The 21,076-nt window shown below is 35.8% G+C and overlaps 2 protein-coding genes across 3 annotated transcripts in view; one reads left to right on the top strand and one right to left on the bottom strand.

Moving 5' to 3' along the window:
- LOC141446627 (uncharacterized) overlaps positions 1–13,413 on the bottom strand; it is a 38,483-nt gene extending 25,070 nt beyond the window's left edge. For both annotated transcript variants that reach the window (XM_074113210.1, XM_074113218.1), the window contains exon 1: positions 13,273–13,413. The gene's annotated coding sequence lies outside the window, so the exon portion shown is untranslated. The remainder of the gene's footprint in view (positions 1–13,272) is intronic.
- LOC141446634 (calmodulin) overlaps positions 1–21,076 on the top strand; it is a 139,164-nt gene that overhangs the window by 53,130 nt on the left and 64,958 nt on the right. The window lies entirely within an intron of this gene.

The raw sequence follows: 21,076 nt of genomic DNA on the forward strand, positions 1-21,076 counted from the left end.
ACGTTTATGGATAACCTACTGCTTGCAGCCACCTCGATTCTCCTTTCCATTGTTCTTCTTCCTTCACACCCTTTCTACACATCGTAACAATCTAGGAAGCCTTAGATAGTGCAGGAAGTTAGGGATAACTAATGCTTGGCGCCACCCGTACTTCCATCACTTCCTTTACGTACAAGAAGTAGAAGAATACTGTCTCTGTTGGTTTAACCCTAGGAACAGTTATCTAGGAGGCACCACGAGCTGGTAAAGATCATATTTTGCCATAAAAGACGTTAGATATGTAAAAAGAAACCAAATCTTCTACGATCCGAACTTTTTCTACTGTATTCTCGATGTTAAAGATAATACTTTTTCTAAGCGACTAAACTAAGTTTTCTTTTTAAAAGAGACTTTAAACTTCAAAATTTTCTTCTTTTTTTTTAGGCTGAGGGGGGATAGAAAGAATTTTCAATTTGAAACTTCCAAGACTAGCCATTTTGTTACAATGGCTAGTCTTGGAATATCATCTTTTTTTTTTTATTAAAAAAAATTAGTTAAACAGATCTTGGAATTTTAAAAAAGTCTTTTTTTCCCTTTAAATTAGATTACAAACTGCATACAAGGGTCGTTTGAAAAGTCCGTGCAAAGTCAGAGAGATAGCACCACTGGCGCGTATCGAGGTTATGTTTAGTTAGTAGCATCTCTTGGAAGAACACACACCAAGTTTCAGCCAGATCGGTCTATTTCTTTGTGTTTGGCATTCGTTTGAATCGAGGAAGTTGAGCGATTTTCAAAAAATGGACGAAAAAGAATTTCGTGTGTTGATTAAACACTACTTTATGAAAGGCAAAACGCCTGAGGAGACTAAAGAGAAGCTTGATAAACATTATGGTGACTCTGCACCTTCGATTAGAACAGTTTATAAGTGGTTTCAAAATTTTCGGAGTGGCCATATGGGCACAAGTGATGCTGAACGTTCTGGACGCCCTGTTGAGGTTACTACTCCAGAAATCATTGATAAAATCCATGATATGGTGATGGATGACAGAAGAGTGAAGGTGCGTGAGATTGCTAGTGCTGTGGGCATCTCGAATGAACGGGTACATAATATTTTGCATCAACATTTGGACATGACAAAGCTATCCGCAAGATGGGTGCCGCGATTGCTCACGCTTGACCAAAAACTAAATCGTGCGAAGTGTTGCAAGGACGGTTTGCAGCTGTTCCAGAAGAATCCGCAGGACTTTAAGCGTCGTTTCGTCACTGTGGATGAAACATGGATACTTAACTACACTCCTGAGACCAAAGAACAATCTAAACAATGGGTTACCAAGGGGGAATCTGCGCCAAAAAAGACGAAGACCATTCCTTCGGCCGGAAAGATTATGGCGACTGTCTTTTGGGATTCGCAAGGAATAATCCTCATCGACTATCTGGAAAAGGGTATAACTATTACAGGTGCATATTATTCATCGTTATTGAACTGTTTGAAAACCGAGCTGCAAGAAAAACGCCCACGATTGACCCACAAAAAAGTCCTTTTCCATCACGACAACGCACCAGCTCACACCTCAGCAGTTGTGGTCGCAAAATTAATGGAAATAGGGTTCCAACTCGTTTCACATCCCCCCTATTCTCCAGACTTGGCTCCCTCGGACTACTATTTGTTCCCCAATATGAAGAAATGGCTGGCGGGAAAAAGATTTTATTCAAACGAGGAGGTGATTGCAGAAACGAATGGCTATTTTTCAGACTTGGACAAATCCTATTATTCGGAAGGGATCAACAAACTAGAGCAGCGTTGGACGAAGTGTATAAGCCTAAAAGGAGACTATGTTGAAAAATAAAAAAGGTTTACCCCAAAAAATTAAGTAGTTTTTATTTTTGCACGGACTTTTCAAACGACCCTCGTATCTTTATACATTTTTTAATTTTAAAAAACATTGTCCCGGGAAAAATGGATTAACTAACCAGATCCTTATTTTTATTTATTTTATTTATTTTTTTTTTTTGGCATCCTAAATAATTTAAAGAAAACTAAACATTTTAATAGAAACTTTTCTAATCAGTGCGAAAGAGAAATACAAGTGAGATTGCTATAAAATTTATTTTCCCCTAAAATAATTTGCAGCAGACATTGTTTATATTTGAAAAAAAAAATAAGAAAATACTTAAGTTTTGCATTCACAAATACTAAAATATATGTATTGTAAGTCCATAATTTGTTCAAAACTTTGGTTTGTTAAAATAATAATTTATTTGAAGAAGAATGTGCTTTTCTCGTACGATAATAGTAATAAATCATTTTTGTTTGTGTTTTCGTTATTGTAGCCTGGTAACAAACAAACAGAACAAACACTCACAAATATATATATAATAAAGTTTGTGCCCTATTTAATAGCTTTGATAATTAATTCTGCTAAATTTATATATTTTTTTAAATATTGTTTCTATTTAAAAAAATAAATCATTCAAAAGTACTGCGCAGGTCAGTTTTAATACGTATCAAATAATCTATTATTAATTATTAACATTTATAAATAAACAGTAATCTAGTTTTAAATCTAAAAAAACAAAGTTCCATACTTCATTTTTTGTTATTTTCCAACTGGAAAAACCCTTTTTCCAAAGAAAAAGAAAAATGAATTAAAAGAAGTTGAAATAAATTTTTCTAATGCATTTTTTGCGTGATTTTTTCATATCAGGTCAATGTTATTACCATATTTTCTTTGCGCAAAATTTAGTAATTATATTTCATAATAATTATCAGCATTACCTTTCTATGTTTTTACTTCTAGTTTACTTAGCTACGATCTGCAAATAAAATATACATTATGTAAATATTATGGTGAAGATGCAAATGAACGTGTAGAGGAGAAGGAGAGAAACTGCCCAGAGGTAACAATTTCTATAGGATATCGATGATGATGATGAATTTGAGACCACCATCGGGCGATTCAGTCGGCAAGAAGGATTGTCAGGAATGTCAGAGGAGGCGACAGACTGTACGAAAGGATTAGAGCGAGTAGAGAGCGGTACGGAACATCTGATATTTTATCTTGGCGTATATACAAATGGAAGCTACGTAGAAAGGTGCGTCAACTATCTGAAGGCTTAGTGATGATTAGAATGTCTATACTGTCCGTGTGTTTGTAGGTTTGGCCGAACCCCACAGTTCTAGTCCGTAAGTCCACATAGGTTTGAGGATAGTATTGTATATTAGTTTAGGTAGGTCTGGTTTATTTTCCTTCAAACCTCACAGTCTCTTTCATAATGTCTGACAAGACTTGCTTAATTTTGTTCTCTAATTTTTTCTGAAATTTTCTGCGTCATTATTACGCCAAGGAAGGGCGGCCATTCGAATGGTTTTTTCCTAGGTTAAAGAAATACTGACAGAGATTTCAATCAAAATTGAATAAAAAAAGTGATTTAATCGCTTTCTGCGTGACAACACAACGACCTCAACATCCCATTCGTATTACAATACGCCAAGATAAAATATCAGATGTTCCGTACCGCTCTCTACTCGCTCTAATCCTTTCGTACAGTCTGTCGCCTCCTCTGACATTCCTGACAATCCTTCTTGCCGACTGAATCGCCCGATGGTGGTCTCAAATTCATCATCATCATCATCGATATCCTATAGAAATTGTTACCTCTGGGCAGTTTCTCTCCTTCTCCTCTACACGTTCATTTGCATCTTCACCATAATATTTACATAATGTATATTTTATTTGCAGATCGTAAATTATTAAAAAATAAATAATATGTAAATGAAGTTGTGCTACCTTTTACAAAAACAGGAGCGAAGTTAATTTTCTTATAATGTCGAGATAAAATTAATGGAATGAAAATATTTATTTTATTAATGTAGTGCTTTTACGGTACGTGATTGGCATTTCTAAAGTTAGCTTCCAAAGAGTGCAGAAGCATTCAATGTTTTATTTACACGGTACCTTATAACTGGACTATTTAATCAATAGAAAGTGTTACGTGATAATATTTCTCTAAGGTAACGGGCAATAAATTCGCTGTTTCTATTTGTTATAAACATTGGGAAAGTAGATGACAAGATCTCATCTTGCTGTTAGGTAATCACATCTACTAGCAGGAAGTTATTCATTTCAAGTTATATACAGTTCTCTGTGTTGAATAGTATCACTGTGACGTTGGCGGAAACTAGAAGGTTGCTCTTTACAAGTCGACGTTTCTCCTTAATTTCCGTGACTGCAATGATGTCACTTTAATATTTAGAGTTAGATTTTTAGTGTGGGGAAACTTGCTATCTACATTTAGGTCATAAAGAGGGGCTTTTGGGTCTCACGTTGGATGATTCCATTCATTCGGGCGTAGAACTGGTGGCTGTACCAGGTACAACCTCTTTTCCCGGCCTTTGGAGTTGTTAGGCTGAAATGTAATTAGTTAGAGCCAGCCTATAAGCCCATCTTAATTCTACCAGCAGCTGTCCGTGGGGCAATGCACATTAATCTGCTCATGCTAGCCGAATCTGTTAGCCTTCTACCTTTTCTAAGGCACAAGAAAACTTTCCTCTTTCGCTCACTGGGTGTATTGTTTGAAACCAGAAACAACCCAGCGGTAGTACTCCTACAAGATGTCGATGGTGATCGTCTTCAGTCCCAGTAGAAGGAGTAACAGTAGAAGTGAGAGATTGTACGAAAGGATTAGAGCAATGAGAGGGACCAGTATGGAAATTGTGATGTTTCGTTTACGCAAGTTGTTGAACAAATGTAAACTACATAGAAAGGTGCGTCAACTATCTGAAGGCTTAGTGATGATTAGAATGTCTATACTATCCGTGTGTTTGTAGGTTTGGCCGAACCCCACAGTTCTAGTCCGTAAGTCCACATAGGTTTAAGGATAGTATTGTATATTAAGCGTTTAAGTTCTACGGGCAATTTGGAGCGTCGTCCAAGTAGACTGTAAAGAAGTTTCGCACGTTTTGTCATGGCTTGTCTTTTAAGTCTAGAGTGTGGGGTTCCACGTGAGAGCCCATGGTGGTGCTCCAGATCTGTGCAAGGAAGAGGATTGTTAAGTAGACAGACAGGAGGACCGGGGTTCCGTCATAACTCTAAAACAGAAAACTTACACAAAAGTCTTTAGGCGCCACGGTAGCCGAGCGGTTAGATGTGTAGGCGCCACGGTAGCCGAGCGATTAGAGGCGAGACCTGCAAAGCTAATATGCATTGTGGTACTGGGTTCGATCCTTGGTCTTGGATTTTATTTAATGGTTAATAAAAGAAATTTACAGTAAAGTATGTTTGCTAGTCGCCTCCGTCCACGACACCTAATTGGTAGTTGGACGTAAAGCCCCGCCTGAAAATATAGGCGATTACTTTACTTTACTTTTATACAAAATTCTGAATCAATATTTGTTTGGGTGCCACCTGGGGATGAAACGATAAAGTTTTAGGCAAAATTTGGTATTTTCACTTTAGGTATTTTAATTTTTTTTGGGGGGGGGGAGGGGTATATTTTTAATGTTTTGAGATTTCCCCAAAAACCGCACTGTGATTTTCTTTAAACTTTCAATGCTCACAGTCCAGTCTGTAACATCGATTTGTAACACTCACCAGAAAAAAAATCGATTGAAGGACGCTTCTGTGCAATGGACATTTCTCTAAAGGTCTATTTCTGTATAAGGTGAAAGAATTTACTACCTTCAGATTTTGAGAAGGTTCAAATATGTGACCAAAATTTCTTATTTGAAGGAAGTCGGCCGACCGGTACACCAACTTTATTTGGATTTGTTTTTAGTTTTTATTGATTTCTCATTAAAATGGTTAAACTTATATAACATTGGGGACAACTATCTTTTCGATAAAAATTCTGATCTCCAAGAAAATGAGATTATGTAAATGGAAAGGCAATGAGTTTTCACTTGAGTTATTGTTATTTTGGTTTTTTTTTCATGACTAATAATAGAATAATGATAGAATCATGTTATTTGTAACTGTAAACGTAGGAGAAAACAAATTCTAAAAGATTTTCAGAATATAAAAGAGAAATAAGTAAATAAGCACAAGCATATACTGAGTTAACCTGGCTCTCGCTAACAGATCGTCCGCTTTGTTCTATTGTTCCAACTGAAGTGCTCTTTCTTTTATATACTAGTTAGACCTTTTTCATACCCTACGCTTTTATACACATCATTACGAGTATGTTTTAAAATAGAAGAATTTGCTTTTAACAACTTGTCTTCATTTTTATTACTTCATCTTGTTTCGTAATATTGGTTTATCTTTGTTTTTTATTTTTGGTTCTTACCTTTTTATTTATTTCCGTTTCGACTAAAAAAAACTTTATAAAATAGATTTTCTTTTTATTAACTTAATTAACATATCACAATTACTTTGTTGTCTTATACTTTTGTGTTATTTTTAACTATCTTATGAATGGAATGATTAATCTTCACCAATACTTCCATAAAGATCAAAGCGCACGAATGCAGGTGCATATAGTGCATGCTTTCCACGTTTAATTTAATTTTAAATGAAGTTCTTGTCTGCTCTGACAAAATGCTGCCATTTCAGCGTCAATTCAAGAACCCTAGTGATTGTTAATCAACTGGTCAGCCACACAAACTTCATCTATGTCGAAGGAAAACTGATCGATTGCTTGCATATTGAATAGTTCTGAATAGTACTGAAGATAACTGCACATATGTACATGTGACTCGCATTTACTTGTGAGAATAGTTCCGTCCAAACTAACTGAACAGTTCAATTTGAAGACATTCTATTTATTTTTATCAATATTGGTGAGACTTATTGGGTTTTATTTTATTGGAAAGAGGATAGTCTTTTGATAGTCTTATTATTTAAATTAATTTATTTTTTACTGATTACTGGAACAATCAGATAAAGTCTGCACTAAAACGACTTCGTCTTGCCGAGAAAGAAGCGTAGCAAATAAAGTTCAAGAAGAATGTTTAGTCACAAATAATGCGACAAATTCAAAGCTGTTCGCAGACGCAGAACTTCTAAAAATTTATTAAATTGTTCAATAAATAAATTATTAAATTAACCCATTACCTGCCATAGGCCCCATTTGGGGATCATAGCTTTTTTTAGGTTTTCCTGTCGGCAGAATTGATAGTTTTTATATTGTAACCTTCTATAACGTTAATAAAACAGTGTGTAAACATTTTAAGTGAGTTTGGACTAAGTAGAGTTCTTTTAAACTAAAAAACTAACATTTTGAAGTTGTCAACACGCAAGTTGAGCGGTAAGAATAATCATGACGAGTTTGCAATTTAAAAAAAATATCAACGAATTGTAGTTAAAAACTTATTCCGCGTTTAATGTGTGCCCTATATCTTTAACTTTTGAAACATATAGTGTTCTTCCCAAATGAAGCCTTTTGTTTCGTGTTTTGACCTTATATTTGGTGATCCCCATTTGGGGATTGTGGCTGATAGAGGTACATTTTTTGTGAAATCAGTTTTTTTTGTTTCTCCAGCTATGGGTTCAAAACAATTCACTTTGGGTGAACTTAGAGTCAATAGAAAATGATCCCTATTTTCTAGAATAATTTGATGATGGAATTGAGGGCGATGTTATCAATATCGTGGAGTTACCACCAGATAAAGTAGCTGCACTGACTGCTGACTAGGAGATTGATGAGAATGTCTTAGAATCTACATTCCCAAAGAACCTACCAGGACGTATCGAAATTCACAACAATCTTCCTAAAGAAGGTATCAATGAAGAATTACCTTGCCCGCCTAAAAAAAGCTAAAAAATGTCACCAAAAAAAATTAAAAAAATAGCCTGTGAGGTCATATCTTGGAAGAAAATGAAGTGATTTCTTCAAACTCTCTGAGGATAATAAGGTAATTTTAGAAAGAGAAGAAAAAAGAAAAAGTTCTTCTAAGAAAATCACCTGTACGGATGTTCAAAACCCTGTTATCAGAAGACATAATGCTGTATATTGTGAAAGAGAGTATCTTACGCTGCCAAAATAATCGTCATAAAATCCAGTTTTCTCTAGATTGCCTTCGTAAGTTTATTCAATTCCTCCTGCTTACTGGATACCTTTCTCTTCCGCAAGAACAGATATGAAGATGTACGAGGATGAAGATGTGGAAAACTTAGGAAATGCAATGTAGGGATACATGTAGAATGTATGGAAAATGGCACTCCTATTTTCAAAAATTTGATAATTCTTATTAATTTTTTGTAAATCTTAATATTTTAAACCCTTAGGTAATTTCTTTTAATAATAAAATGATCTCTGTTGATGAATATACTTAGTTTTTACAAAGATCTAATGTTTTTTAAAAAATGATTTTTTGTACCTGTAGTTGCCATAATCCCCAAATGGGACTTTTCCAAAAAAATATTTTTTTTAATAAAATGAAATGTTTAAATACTATTTATTTAATACTGGAGTTATTAAAAACCTCTATTTTTTCAAAAAATAGTAAAATTTCTCAAAAAAAAAAATTTGGCAGGTAATGGGTTAAGGCAGATATATTTTTTCAAACTGCTTTTCTCTTTGGAAAGATATTGGTTTTGTTTTTATCAGTTTAGTTACAAGGATTTAATAAAAAAATATATGTAAAAGTGCCATCAGAGGGGGCTGCCGACAACGCCACACAGCCTGAAGGTTAGGTTATAGTCTAGGAAGGTTTAGCGTCATTTTAGAGGGTTTACGTTACAGTTACGGTGAAATATAACTAGTAATTTAATTTGTAAGACGGTTTTCAAAAACAGATTTTATTAATTCTTTACAGAATAATAAAATCTGTTTTTGTTTTTAAAATCTGTTACATATATTAATGGTAACTTGGAAAAGGGGATTAGAATAGAGTCAACATAAAGTACTACTAAGGGTGTTGGTAATACTAAAGATGTTAGAAGCATCTTCGGACAGAAACCTGCTTAAAGCCTTTCGATTTGGTTCTCCTCAAAAATCAATTTTACTTTGATTAACTCACAACTTATTGTTTACTACTAATTGTCTTATTAGTAATTAGTTTTGATTGCCGGTAATTATTTCCTAGTTTTCAACTATCTCTATTTCATTTTTTTTTTTGGAATAGTTCCAGGTCTGATGATCACTCTCTTCTAGTTGTAATGTTCTCAAAATAGAACATTGTTAGTACGAAGTTCAAAAACTAAAATCTTTTGCAAATACTCATTACTTTCTCTCATTTCGATTTTTCACTTTTAATACTTATATTTTAAACGTATTTTAAACTCCTAATTCTAAAATAGATTTATTATGCTAATCCATGTTTTTAAACTGTTCATTATTCCCAGACAATACTTGACAAACTACCTGGCCATCACTCTACAGACACCTTAAAACGAATCTTCTAGCTAAATTATACAAAGATTTTTTCTGTATTGATCAGTTTTGGTGACTTATTCATTGATCTAAAAAGAAGAAAGATTATTACTAATTTCAGTGAATAATTTATTTATTTATCTTTTCTGCCAATCTTTCTACTTTTGTCCTAAATCATCTTTAAGTCTTATAATATCAATTATAATTTGTTTTACATTGTTAATATATATGTTTGATGTGTCTTCTGTCTTGACTGTTTAGGTAAGTGTAAGCTCTGAAGATGATCTAGTTCCTAGGTCGAAAGCTTGGCAAAAAAATAAATAAATTTGTGTCTTAAATTAGCGATAGTCTTTCTTTCGTTGAAAATTGGTTAGGTTGGCAGTGCTGCTAGATTAATCAGTTTGGTGTAGAGATTTTGATTTCACCGAAGTTTCCGTTTCATACTACACTGAAAAGCCATTTCCCTTCCTTTCCATTTTTTTTTTTTATTTTGAGAGAGATTTTCTCGAAAATGATACCAATTTTTTACATTTTTTATTCACATTGTGCTCATGTAAGACTACAACATTAATTCTAAACATATTTTTAGCAAACAAAAAGAAAAGAAAATGCGATTAAGGGCAATTCTTACCATGATTAAGGATCATGTTTCAACATGATGTTCAGATCGATTATTGAGTGGATGAGGGACAAAATTTCTTGCTAATATTAAGAAGGTTTCACTGCCGGAACTACCCTTTTTTTTGTGAAAAACTTTATTTTAATTAATTCTGTTTTGGTTGATTTAAAAAAAATTAAATATTTATTTAAATTACGGACAAAAGAGTCATTGAGGAAATAGATACGCGCTATCACACTTGGTGTGATTCTCATGTCATTGTAGTGTAGACGATTCAAAACTCTGTTTTTGAAATTTATTAACTAGATTACATGATTTTGAATTATTGAAAAATACACAGATAGATAGTCTTTTTATTTACAAAATTATAAAATATAAACAAAAATTCAAATATACATGTACACTATATAGACAATGTACATTTGTCCCTCTGCCAAGTTAACCTTATAGAACAAATTGAAAATATTTTCTCCTAATTTTACTTCTTATTAAGTAATTAATAAATAATTACGCTTTTTCTTTTACAACAAAATAGTGAAACAAAACTGACGTAGTTAAGGCGTAAAATAATTAGTGATACAATAATAAGTAATAATAATGATAATAGGGTCCGATATGTTCACGTACACCTTTGTATTATTGTCCTAATGGACGGATAGTGAAACACTGGTATTCATTTGTACTTCTATTGAAAAATAGATAGAAATATCCTCATTGCAATTGCCAACACTTATTGGCTTGGCAAAAAATAACACTCACAATGCACTGTCGACTTGATGTTAATCGTCAGACTACAGTTGCTTAAAAGACTATTATTGCTCTCAATACAATTCGAGTTTCCTCAGTGAATTAGATATTCAGAGAAAGTTCAATTAAAAATTAAATTCTGAAAACAAAAATGCGCTGCAATTGTGAGCGGTGACTTAGTAGAACCTGCGTCTCCAGCCACCACCGTTCAACAGCTCTGCTTAGGACAACTCTCTCTTTTCAAACCATCTGATTCTGTGCTCCGTTAGTACTGGACAGACGCCCACATAGTGATACAAGACTTCTATTTGCCTTCTGTGGCTGAGGGCGTAATGTCGTGGTATTATTTGTAACGCGGCACTGTTATGGAGGCCATCAGAGATTTGGGAAAGTGGAAGAATTGGATTCATTCCCTCCCCCATCTTCATGGGCCAATCTCCTGTACCAACTGTGGACGAAGTACTCTACCTTGGACAGACTACTTGACAAACGATCGAAACTTAACCTACATAACAAAAGACTCTTATACCTACATTTACTGCGACCTATTTGGTCAAACGGCATCGAAGTGTGGGGATCGGCTAAACGTTCCAACTCTCTGCATCTCCAGATTTTACCGTAAAAAATACTTCGAAAACTTCTTAACTCTCAGTTCTATGTATCTAACCTCACTATCCATAATGACCTCAAAATCCCTTTTCGTTAAAGATCTTGCTAGAACTCGTTCTTAAATTTCATTTCTCTACCGCAGCTCCTCCTGAACCTTTAATTGAACACCAATCTTCTTCTGCAATTTTTCCCAAGAAGATTGAAGAGAAGATCTCTTCTCTCATCATAGGAGCAGTATAGTATATTCACGTTAATGGAGTGACACCTAATGAATGAAGGCACCTTCACCTAACAATATTCTTGATATTGTTATATCGCATTTGCTTGTTGCAACACAAGTTGCAGTTGTGAAAAGTTTTTTTTTAAAAAAATAGCAAAATGTTGTTTTCACTGCCCTTCATTACATCTCGGGATATTATAGCCTACTTTGAATCTGGTTTTCTTCCAATACCCTTGAAGATCACACTGAAGTTACATTTTAACCTTACAAAAAGAAGAAAAAGTGATATCTTTACCTCGCACTAGATTAACGAGAGTACTTGCCGAAGAAATAATTAAAAATAATTTATCTAGGCACAAAGATAATTTGGAATCGTGCAAGAAATACGGTTTCACTTTATTCAATTATGATAGGATAAATTTGGATAGCATATTATCTCATGCAAGCGGACTTTGTAAGTGCAATAACCGTAAGGGCAGGATAACCCACGATTAACCGAATAAAAGTGTACTTATAGTTTGCTTATTTTCTAGAATTGAAGTATTATTATTTCTATTTTTTACACCTGTGTATACATCGTGAGACCTTGGATTAGCATTTAGCTTTACCAACACGTTTAGCGAACACATAATGGTGATTATGTATTAGTTTCAACATTTTCTTAATTATCCATTCTATTTTAAATATTTTCCTGTAGAAAAACAAGTTTTCTTTTTAGATTTCACTAGTTTTAAAGATTTATTTTTCTTCTAGTGAAAATTAAATTTATTCTGATTTTTCGAATTTGAAAATGTGAATTTTGTTATTTATATACTATCACATCGCACGTCATATCTTAAAATTACCTTTTCTTCCAATGTAAACTCAATCGAAATCTAACACGATCGCCATTTTCAAATTGTGCGAGAATGTTTCAGATTTTTTCATCAAGTTTGAAACCTTTATTTGTTAACAATCACTATAAACAAATTTTTCTTTTGATTTCCGAGGGTTGATAAGTATTTTAACAAATCTATTTCTGGACGATAGTTTAAGAGTTCAAATATAGTGTCTCCTCAATTATGGTTAAAGCCCTGCGGCATTTCGTGCACCAATAAGTCACGAGGTGTTGATTTTCTTAAATAATAAATAAATTGCTGTAGTTTGCTAAATTTATGAAGCGAACTAAAGTTTCAACTTTTGTTTTCAAAATTCTTATTCGCTTATTCAAAAAAAAATTCTTATGCGCCGAAGAAAATGAATTAATTGATAACGAAATTAAATGCTAAGTGGGCCGATGTTTCAATGTTGTTATTTTTTTGCAATTTAAAGCGCGTCGGCATCTGAGGCCGCTTCAAGGTCTACAGCCTCTACACAATGTTCTCTCGCTACAGTAATGGAAACGAAGAGTTCAATCTAAGGTCAGGATGGACTCGAATACGAGATCTCCCTGAGCTTTAACCACTAAGCCAAACTAAGTTCACTTACAACCATAGCTTGAAGATTGTGGACAAACATTTTTAATTAGATAATAAAATAGAAGAGTGTCCCTTCATCAGAATTTGAACTATTTTGCACATAACACAGCTTCCATTACCAGATCGAAAGTTTTATAAGATTGTCGAATGAAGTTTTCAAATTTAAATTATAACTTTGTTCAACTAAAACGTTGAAGGCAAACTACAAATAAATGGGAAAAAGTCGTGAAGAAGGAAAGAATTCAAATTATTTTATAATTACTAAAGGGAACGAGTGGCGGCGCTAGCGTAGAGGCCGGCAGATTACACTTAATATAATTTTGTCTTACCTACTTCTCCTCTTCATCAGATCTCTGGGCGGAAATGTTGAAATGAAAATTTTGTAATTACTCAACCAACAAGTTTAAGGTAGTAAATAAAGATATCACTTAAAATTATACGTTTAACTAGTGAACACAAATATCACAATATTTTTTTTTTTTGGGGGGGTAAAATGTTTCCGTCTTTTTAGATAATTATACTGCTAAAACTGTCTGTTATTTTATCAGCTTATAGTCTTAGATTATGGGGTTTTTTTATAGGTCCATAGTTTATACAAATGGATAGATAAAATCGTTTTCAATGTTGTTTTTTTTTAGACAATTAATAATCTATAACCTTCTTTTTTATTCTTATCTAGGTTATGTTTTTATATAATTTTTAGTTTGTTTATTGTTTATGTAAACATTATTTAAAACAACAAAACTAACAAAAAATAATACTATTATACAAATATACAACAAAATAATTGTATAACTTTATCTAACAGTAAGTTTGTTGCCAGTCTGTTCGAAGTTTTTTGCAACATGATATTCCGAAGTAGCTGTTCGTTAAAAAAAACTTAGCTGGTAATGTACGAGGGTCGTTTGAAAAGTCCGTGCAAAAATAAAAACTACTTAATTTTTTGGGAGTGCCCTTGAGACATTTGACGAGTGAAGTGTACAACCATTTTTTCTCCGCAATCTTTTACATTTTTACTTGAGTTTTTTTCATCCTTTTATTTAGATTTTCATACAGTCATATTCGTTTTGAGTTTTTCTTTCTTATGGTGTAAATAGTTTTTGTTAATTAATTCTTTATCTTCTGTAAATACTGTAAATAGTTAAACAATTAATAGTAAAATCGTAGTGCTGAACATTGATGCAGAGAGTAGTGGGGATCATTGGACTCTTGAATGTTATGGTAAGGTGAGCCAATAATTACTACTAGTTAGTTATCTATTGAAGTACAGAGTGGTGGGGGAGCTCCCTTGCCGTTCTGATAACTGCTATACTTTAGTTCCGCCCTGATAGGGCTACAATGAGCGCTCGGAGTAGTGCTGACGCTGCCCTTCAGACAGCTCCTGTCGGATTGGGCGGTGCTCTGATGGATACTTCTGCATACAACACTGTTCTAGAATCTGATACTTCAGAAGTATCAATGAGGCCTCCTTCAGTAAGGAGGAAGAGAGTTTACAAAAAAACTAGCGCGCAAACTATCTCACCAAAGAATAAAATAAAAAAGGGCACACAAGAGAACACAGACTCTGATAGTACCTCATCAATAACCCCAGCTGGGGTGCCTTCCTCATCTGCGAAAACTAATAATAATAACAACAATAACAATAGTAATACACAGAAACCTCCCCCAATTATGATAAATAATATTCAAAACTACGTCGATTTCTGCCACCATTTAACTTCTTTAATTGGAAATGAACATTTCTATTGTAGAGCGAGAATTAACGACCTCTTGCTCTACGCAAATGATAGCGATAGCTACAGAAAAGCAGTGAAATACCTACAGGAACGTCATTTTGATTTTCACTGTTATCAGTTAAATGAAGATAAATGCTACCGGGTTGTAATCAGAGGTTTACATCATTCAACCCCGGTTGGAGAGCTTAAAAAAGAGCTACAAGAAAAGCAATTTCAGGTATTAAGAGTGCACCCAGTCTTGCACCCCAGAACCAAAGCGCCTCTTCCCCTCTTCTTCGTCGACTTGGCCAAAAATAAAAATAGTTCTGATATTTTTAAATTGCAGTATGTGCTATATACAAAAATCAGCGTGGAGGAGCCTCGAAGAAGAACTAATATACCCCAGTGTGTGAGATGTCAGGAATACGGCCATACCCGCACCTATTGCAACCATCCTCATAAATGTGTGCGTTGTGCTGGAGCTCATCCTTCTGCGGAATGTCCAAGACCACTAAACATGCCAGCCACCTGTGCCCAATGTGGAGGGGCGCATCCAGCGAATTATAAAGGCTGTGTCACACATCGCGAGCTTCAAAAGCAAAGAAATATAAAGCAAATTACGGCGGCGCAACAGCTCACTCCTGAAAATAGGGTAATCACGAGGACAGCATCAACTGATGCTAGGCAGTCGCTTCACACACCTTCACATCTACCTCAAATCAGAGCAACTAGAGGGAGTCTCAACCCTGCACTCCCAGCTTCGAACACTCTTGGACTAGTAAAGCCGACTACCAGCTACGCCCAAGTAGCCAGTGCCACAGTCAGACCCAAACCCATTCCCAACACTCCAATCCCAACAAATCCTACACCCCTATTTACTCCCTCAACCTTACCTCCACCTGCTATTGATCTTTCTCATCAACTAGCGTCCTTCTTAAACGATTTTAAATCCCTTATTACCCCCCTTATTTCACTCCTTACTACTTTAGTATCCCGACTTCTCCCAAATCCTAACCCATGAATCCCTTATCTTCAAAGCCTCTCACAGTTCTTCTCTGGAACTCAAACGGACTACTGACACATAAACATGAACTCGAAATATTATTGAATGACAAAAACGTTGACGTAGCACTTATTACAGAAACTCACTTGACCGACAGACATCGTTTTCACATAAACGGTTACACTACTTACAGAACCGACAGTACAGCACTGAGAGCTCAAGGTGGTACCGCTATCCTAGCCTCTAATTCCTTACAGCACCATTTGCACCTATCACAATTCACCGACTCCTATCAATCCATTTCAATATCGCTCCAATTTTTTCCTTTTCCTATCACCATATCAGCAGTTTATTGTTCCCCTTCCGTCCCAATCTATTATCCCCAAATGAGTTCCCTCTTCCAATCTTTCGGTCGCCGATTTATTGCAGGAGGAGACTTCAATGCAAAACATCCCCATTGGGGTAGTAGACTTGTCAATTCCCGTGGCCGTCTCCTTAACAACTTAATCCTTGCCCAAGGATATTCCTTTTTCTCCCCCGACCATCCCACCTATTGGCCTTCAGATCCAAATCGTGCTCCTGATTTAGTTGATTTCTTTGTCGCTTCTGGTGTAGGATCTGTTTTCACAACAGCACAGTCCTTGAACGAACTATCTTCTGATCATTCCCCAGTGCTCCTAACCCTTAATATATCACCTATTCCTAAGCCCTCAAGACCCTCCCTGATTCAAGGTCCCGTCAACTGGTATCATTTCAAAACCATCCTTGATCAATCCCTAAACCTAAATATCCCCCTAAAATCCGCTGAGCAAGTAGAAGATGCAGTACAGTACCTTACAAACAATATCCAACATGCAATCCAGCAAGCCTCCTCTTCTCCAAAAGCACGTCCCCCACTCCCCAGCCAACAACTTCCTACTCACATTCATTCCCTTATTTCAGCCAAACGGCGGGCAAGGAGCCGCTGGCAGCGCACTCGTTACCCGTCCGACAAAAGAATATTCAATCAGTTGACCAACCAGCTACGTGAGCAATTAATATCCTGGCGATCCTCTCAGTACAGCAAATACCTGGAATCCCTTTCCACCGACGACAATTCCCTCTGGTCTGCCACCAGAAAAATCCTAAAATACCACACCATTCCAGCTCCCATTCGCTCAGAAGATGGTTCGTGGGTCAGATGCGACAGAGAGAAATCTAACTTATTCGCCACTTACCTAGAGAAAACCTTCACTCCTCATCCCGAACAACCTGATCCTCTTCATATTCAACATGTCCACCAAAACTTAGACATACCTCATCCTCTGGAACTTCCCCCCAAAGCTTTCCATCCTTCTGAAGTGAAATATCTCATTGACCATACTCCTTTAAAAAAATCCCCAGGACATGATCTTATCACCTCCGAAATAATTCGCCACCTTCCCCGAAAGGCCATAGTTCTCCTAACCATCATCTATAATTCTGTGTTACGGACCACTCACTTCCCCATTCAGTGGAAACATTCCCTTATAACCCTCATTCCCAAACCTCATAAAAATCCTAGCGAAATGTCCTCTCATAGACCCATTAGTCTCCTCCCAGTGTTATCCAAAATCCTTGAAAAGCTCCTACTTAAACGCATAATTCCAATTTTAGAATCCCATAGAATTATCCCTAATCACCAATTTGGTTTCCGATCCCAACACTCCACTATACAACAATGTTTCCGAGTAGTGGACAAAATATCCTCTGCTTTAGAAAAAAAAGATTTCTGTCTAGGTGCCTTCCTGGACGTAGCACAGGCTTTTGACAGGGTGTGGCACCCAGGACTGTTGTACAAGCTGAAGCAGTTCCTTCCCACTCCTTATTACCAAATCCTTCAATCCTATTTGACAAGTCGCTACTTCAAGGTTAGATGTGGCATTGAATTCTCTGATGCTAAGCACATCCAAGCCGGCGTCCCGCAAGGAAGCATCCTTGGCCCAGTCCTATATCTAGTGTACACTGCTGATATCCCCACGCACCCACATACCTTAATTACAACCTACGCAGACGATACCGCAATATTATCCTCAAATCCCAATCCATCTGAAGCCTCCACATATATCCAAGAACACCTTGATCTCATTTCCTCTTGGTGCAAAAAATGGAAAATGAGACTGAACGAAGACAAATGCCAACAGATAACATTCACCTTACGTAGACAAACTTGCCCCCCACTACTCATACGCAACAGAGAAATACCGACCTCCACACAAGTACGCTACCTAGGACTGTATTTAGACAGTCGACTTACATGGAACCCGCACACTAGACTGAAAAGACAAGAACTCAATAGACGATACGGACAACTACGAAGACTGCTAGGGCGGAGATCAACCATGAACGTACATAACAAACTGACTCTATACAAGACACTACTAAGACCCCTCTGGACCTACGGAGCTGAACTGTGGGGCTCTGCGAAACCTTCCAACATTCAAAGAATCCAATCCTTTCAATCTAAAGTCCTTCGGCATATCGTCAACGCTCCTTATTATGTATCCAATTTAACCCTCCACACAGACCTCAATATCCCTTTTGTCAATGACCTAATCCATTCTCGCTTCCTTAATTTCCATAATAGCCTAACCATACATCCTAATCCCACAGCACAAGCCTTATCCACAACAACCCATCCCGACAGTCCTCCACGACGCCTGAAACGACGTTGGCCCCGTGACCTTTTACCTATTTCCTAAACTTCCTTCCAACCCCTAGAGAGTTCCAGCATTGGCTGGCCCCTCTCACCATGCCTTCCCGATTGTGGCGCTGGATCCTCGGGTTCAGCCTACAACCTGTGCCTAACAAATTGATGAACGCATTTACTTGATGTATGTTATATGTATACAGGTTGTAAATAAATAAATATATACAATAAAAAAAAAAAAAAAAAAAAAAATTTTTTGGGGTAAACCTTTTTTATTTTTCAACATAGTCTCCTTTTAGGCTTATACACTTCGTCCAACGCTGCTCTAGTTTGTTGATTCCTTCCGAATAATAGGATTTGTCCAAGTCTGAAAAATAGCCATTCGTTTCTGCAATCACCTCCTCGTTTGAATAAAATCTTTTTCCCGCCAGCCATTTCTTCATATTTGGGGAACAAATAGTAGTCCGAGAGAGCCAAGTCTGGAGAATAGGGGGGATGTGAAACGAGTTGGAACCCTATTTCCATTAATTTTGCGACCGCAACTGCTGAGGTGTGAGCTGGTGCGTTGTCGTGATGGAAAAGGACTTTTTTGTGGGCCAATCGTGGGCGTTTTTCTTGCAGCTCGGTTTTCAAACGGTCCAATAACGATGAATAATATGCACCTGTAATAGTTTTACCCTTTTACAGATTTTATGTACTATATTGATATTTTGATTATTTTATGTAAATTCTATTCCATTTGAATTTATTTTTTATTATTGGGAAATATTTTGGTTCATACAGATGCGAGGGAAAATAGGAAAAATTGAGACGGAAAAGTCTTACTAAGAAGTTCACTAACCTCTTCTACTCCTCCAATAACGAAATTCCCTTCCTCCCTAGCTCTTCAATCTCGTACCACCCTCGTGGAAGTACTCTGATGAAACTCATAAATCTCACCTCGTAGGGTTCAATAAAGTCTGCAACAATTTTTATTAGGGGGTAGTTTTATGAACTCATTAACTTTTATCCTTCTACTATGTTCCATGAATTACCTTCCTTTCTGTCTTACTATATCAAGATTGGTCTTCAAGCCGGGAATGGCTGCGTCACGGTAACAATAATGTCCTGCCACTAAGATACGAGGTGACAATCCGTGTAATATTGTGTTTTTATAGGTCTAAACATCAATGAGGTTACTACCGCCCATTATGCAGACGTGGTGCCACGTCCATCGCAAGCTGTCTTTAACTCTAATGTGCCGAGAACATCAAATCACTAAATTTAACTTCCCCCTTCACTTTTAACTTCCGCTTCCATATTAATTTTTTAAATTTGTTATCTAGTTTTCTATCTTGTCATTCCCGCCAGAACTCAATCTAACAGAGTCCACCAATTTGAAGGATCCATTTTGTTTTCTTATTTATTTATTTAAGGCGCGTCAAAATCCCAGATTATAGAAGCCCAGAGTTTTACTTAGTGCATTGCTGGCCTCTGGTCTCTGTTCTCTCATTACAGACTACAATGTCCATCAGCGAACAGTGAGCTTTAAGAAGCTCCTAGGAAGAGAAAAATCCAAGGATCAGAAACTGGATTCGAACTTGGGTTCTCCGCTTTCTAATCCAGAATACGCTAACTACTGAGCAACTTCTTATTAACACTAAAATTTTAAGGTCCTAAAATCAGAAAAATATTATTTATTTCTTCACTTTTTCCTTTACTACACTTAAAAACGGAAATTTGTCAAGTAAAGTACGTTTTTTATCGGCTCGAGAATTTAGTAAATTACAGTTCCGAGAGGAATTCCAAACACTGTTATCCCACGAGCAGTAGTTGGTAAAAGTGAATCAGGTATCCAGCTTCTAAGGGGAATCCTGCGGAGAACATTGTAGCCTGTTTATCTCGTGCTCCTCCCAAAACTCTGATTCCCCCTCAAACACTAAGACATTTTTTTTGATTACATCTTAAAAGGTTATTCTCAGGGAGTGCATAATTGCAAAATGGAAATCATTTTCAATGGAATGAAAAAACTATTGATTATTAACTATAAATGAATGAATGAATTATTAATTAATATTATAATATTGTTACGGCACTGTAAATTTGTTCCACAGCCCTGAATAATAATAAAATACAAAATATGACTGAAATTGGCAGTTATGTTTTCATCGTATCGGAACAATGCCACCAAAAACAATGAACAGGATATAATTTTGTTTTTTTAATCATAATTTTCATTTTCAATATAATTGGATGATTCAAACTTTGGTAATTTACTAGAGTTGATGTTAACGCTGAAAAGACTGTGGTAACTGCTTTGATCTATTTAGCTAAAATAGTCCTTAAGACATTTTGTTTGGAACTTCTTAGGGTGTGTTCCACTAAGCGCTCACAACGATCACGTTCACGACCGCTGTTTTGCCCGTTCCACTTGCTTGCGAGCGTTACAATCGAAAACCCAAGTGAAATGGTCTATAGGCGTTTTAACCGTTCATGTAAACATTACAAATGGCGACCTCGAAAATAAGTCAGAAACTTGAAGAGGTTGTTTTTTAATTTTAACCCCGTTTATACGCAGTTATAATAAACTTTATTAATTATTGGTAAAGTTGACTTATATTAAAAATATATATATAATTCAATTTTTATATTACATTTTCGTGGAGTATTTATAAAATTTACGTTTAAATAAAATTAAAATGTATTTTGTGGCAACAGTACGAGGATATTTATTAATGCAACGTAATAATGCTTTAGAAAGTTCTTTA

This window comes from Rhodnius prolixus, unplaced genomic scaffold (assembly GCF_049639745.1).
Source record: "Rhodnius prolixus isolate KJV_2025 unplaced genomic scaffold, Rpr scaffold_1, whole genome shotgun sequence".
Taxonomy (NCBI): domain Eukaryota; kingdom Metazoa; phylum Arthropoda; class Insecta; order Hemiptera; family Reduviidae; genus Rhodnius; species Rhodnius prolixus.